Genomic DNA, 3,966 nt, shown 5'->3' with positions numbered 1-3,966 from the left:
GACTGCAATGGATTCAAAAGCTGCTTATTTTTTTGCTTGAGGTAGACGCAGGACTGACTTTGGAGAAGATACTTATTTCATTGGAAGCATCACTCTGAGCGGCTGTATTGATTATGTCTATAGTAATTATTGATATAAGGTAAATGCCAAACCAGCTCCCAGATTTTTACACCCTCCCCATCTATCACAAGCCCTAGCCACTCTACGGCCATGTCTATGATGAAGTGCAGAGTAAGCTATTCACAGGCGCCATTAAGTTGGTGAGAATATAGTCATCAAATATGGTAATGCCTAATGATTGAATTTAAATTTGGTGCCTGGCAAGACTTTATTCTATTGCTTATCCCTTTTCTCTTCTATCTCTGTCTCCCTTGAATTTTCATTCCTGCCAATCTGCCAGTGACTGTCCCAAACTTCTCTTTTTTAGCACCAAATTTTTGAAAGAAGTAGTCTGTTCTCATTCCTTTCTGAAGTCAGAACAATAAAGTTACCATCATCCCCCCACCCTTACCACTCTACTTGGATGTCCCACAGGCACCTTAAATCCCACATCTAAAATTGATCTCCTGCCCAATTCCAGTGTTCCAGCCTCAGAAATTCTGTATTAGGCCCTCAGTTGGCCAAATTAAAATGTGTCATCCTTCACCTTTCCCTTTGCCTCGTGCCATCTCTCATCCCCTGCTACTTAACATCATTGCTCTCAAGATAAAGACAAAAATGCTTAGTATGGCCTATAAACCTTTGCACATTCTGGCCCCTATCTATCAGTTCCATTGTAGCTTGCACTATATTCACCTCTGATCATGCTACTTAAATCACAATAATTTTATTTTTGTTTCTTGAACACACCATTGCTTCCTTCTCTGTCCTCAAGTCTCCCTCAGACCATACACTTCTCCTTTAGAGACCTTTTAGAAAAATCAATAAACTTAATTTATTAGAACAGTTTTAAGATTTTATTTATTTATTTATGAGAGACACAGAGAAAGGCAGAGACACAGGCAGAGGGAGAAGTAGGTTCCTTGGGGGGAGCCTCATCAGGGCTTGATCCCAGGACCCCAGGATCACACCCTGAGCCAAAGGCAGATGCTCAACCACTGAGCGACCCAGGTGTCCCTCTTAGAACAATTTTAGATTTATAGAAAAGTTGAACAGATAGTACAGAAAGTTCCCACATAACTCCATCCTGCACACAGTTTCCGTATTATTAACATCTTACATTTCAGTGGAATTTTAGTTATAATAATGAATGAAGATGGATACATAATTAACTAAAATATGTAATTTATTCAGGTTTATTTACTTTTTACTCAACATCCTTGTGTTCCAAAATACCACACTATATTTAGGTGTCTAAATAAATGCTTCCATAGGATTTTCCTGTTGGATAGCTTCTCAGACTTCCCTTGTTTTTGGTGACTTTGACAGTTTTGAGGAGGACTCATCCAGTATTTTGTAGAATGCCCCTCTATTGGGATTTGTCTGATGTTTTTCTCATGATTAGACTGGAGTCATGATTTTTCGGAGTAAAAACACAGAAGTAAAATGCCATTTTCATCACATCATATCAAGGCAGCATACTACATGATTTATGACCTTGATCACCTGGCTAAAGTAGTACTTGTTAGGTTTTTACATGGTAAAATGATTCTTCCCCCACCCTGCTTTCCATACTGTCCTCTTTGTAAATAAATCAGTATGTGTAGCCCTCACTTAAGGAGTAGGAGTTATGCTTACCTTCCTTTAGTGTGTAATATCTATATAATTTATTTGTAATTCTTGTATATGAGAGGCTGTCTCTTCTCCTTCATCTATTAACTTATTCAATCATTTATTTATATCGCTGTGGACTCATGAATATTTACTGTATACTTTGGGTTATATTCTAATATTACTTTATTTTGTTGCTGAAGTTATTCCACTTTGGCCATTGGGAAGTCTTTCAGTTGACTCCTGTGTCATTTTGACAGGCTCCATCATAGTGGGATTTTGTTTTGTTTCATTTTTTAGCACTTCTTTTTTTTAAAGGGTAAAATTAATATTTTATGGTCACTTATAATCAGATGGTAGTTTGGTATACATTCTTCATACTTGATCTTTCCTTTTTGTAGATAAACAAAATTATAAGCTTTAAATAGCCAGTGGCTGGTTATGTTTTCAGAGAACATAATTAGATTAATTCATTAATGGTGGCTTCAAGTTTTTCCTTATTAGCTCCAGAAAATTCACCCACCTCTTGTCTCCTTTTTTAAAAATTTGAATTCAATTAGCCCTTTTTTAAAAATTGGAAGGATGGGGCCACTGGATGGCTCAGTTGGTTAAGCATCCAACTCTTGATTTTGGCTCAGGTCATGATCTCAGAATTGTGAAATCAAACCCTGTGATGGGCTCTGTGCTGGGCATCGAGCCTGCTTAATACTCTCTCTCTCTCTCTTTCTCTGCTCTTCCCCCACCCTCTTCTCTCTCCTTCTTTATTTTATTTTATTTTATTTTAATTTCTTTTATTTATTTGTGATAGTCACAGAGAGAGAGAGAGAATGAGGCAGAGACACAGGCAGAGGGAGAAGCAGGCTCCATGCACTGGGAGCCCGACGTGGGACTCGATCCCGGGTCTCCAGGATCGCGCCCTGGGCCAAAGGCAGGCGCCAAACCGCTGCACCACCCAGGGATCCCTCTCTCCTTCTTTAAAACAAAAAACAAAAAACTGGAAGGTTGGCATGCATTTGACCTCACATTCTGAAGCAACATCCTGACAGTCATCTACACCTACTTCAATGGATACCACAATTGGAATACTTCTCAGAGAGAGAATGAAAGAAAGACTTGATTATTTTGCAAGGCCCACACCACATGGCTGAAAAGTCAACTACAACCAGTTTATCTCCTGCACTGTTCAAGGCTCCCTAAAAAGCATACTTGCTCTCTATCTGCTCCACCATTTTGGCAGCTGGGGACTGACAAGTGATGGTAAGGACTGATGAGAGGGGATCCAAAAATGCCTACTAGCTTACAGAGCATGCAGCCTGCCTTCCCTTTATAGAACTAGCACTTATTTTTTAAATTTATGTATTTATTTTTTTATTTGAATATAGTTGACACACAAACTAATGGTTGCCAGAGGAAAGGGGGCCTAGGGAATGGACGAAATGGGTAAAGAGAAGTGGGAGGTATCCACTTCTAGTTATGAAATGAATAAGCCACAGGAATAAAACACACAGCATAGGGAATATAGTCGATGACATTGTAATAGTGTGTGGTGACAGATGGTAGCTACACCTGTGCTGATCACAGCATAATATATAAACTTGCTGAATCACTATGTTGTACACCTGAAGCTAATGCTTTTGGCACTTTACTTTCTGGTGCTACAAGATACTTGGCTTATCTTATATATTTCCTACCCCAATCCTAGAAGCAACTGTTTCACCAAGGACCTCTTGGTTCTTTTTATTGGAGAAAGGTATTAGAAACCAAGACCTAGGTACTAGATGTGCTTACTGTAGAGCACTTTCATTAGTTGCAAATTTACATCTGTTTGATTATTTAATGAATGTCTTTCTCATCCACAAGATGTTCCAGTACAGTATGGACCGTGTATGTTTTTGCTTCTGTTATGTTCCCAGTGCCAAGCACAGGCTCTGTTACATAATATGCATTTAATAAATACTTCCTAGATGAAAGAGGGTTTATATTTCATGGAAATGTCATCCTTTTGGCCACCCAGGAGAGAAATATCAGAGTAATCTAAGTCTCTTCACTCTTCATATCCAATCATTAAGTCCCAATAATTTCTAGAATACATCTACTAATTTCCACTTTACCACTGCACTGATGCAAGTGAATATTTCCTATCTGTGGACAACCACAATAGCATCCCAAGTGGTATCCATGCTTCTAGTTCAAGCTACACTACATATTGGTAGAAATTAACCAGCTAGTTCTAGAATTTATGTGGGAATGTGAAGA

The 3,966-nt window shown here is 38.6% G+C and overlaps 1 pseudogene; it reads right to left on the bottom strand.

Annotated features, from left to right (window-relative positions):
- Nucleotides 1-2,170: 2,170 nt before the first annotated feature.
- Nucleotides 2,171-2,939, bottom strand: LOC140627889 (thioredoxin-like; annotated as a pseudogene).
- Between the last annotated feature and the right edge of the window lie 1,027 nt (nt 2,940-3,966).

Source organism: Canis lupus, chromosome X (assembly GCF_048164855.1).
Source record: "Canis lupus baileyi chromosome X, mCanLup2.hap1, whole genome shotgun sequence".
Classification (NCBI taxonomy): domain Eukaryota; kingdom Metazoa; phylum Chordata; class Mammalia; order Carnivora; family Canidae; genus Canis; species Canis lupus.
The sequence above is the reverse complement of the archived record's forward strand: the minus strand, read 5'-3'. Positions and strand labels throughout refer to the sequence as shown.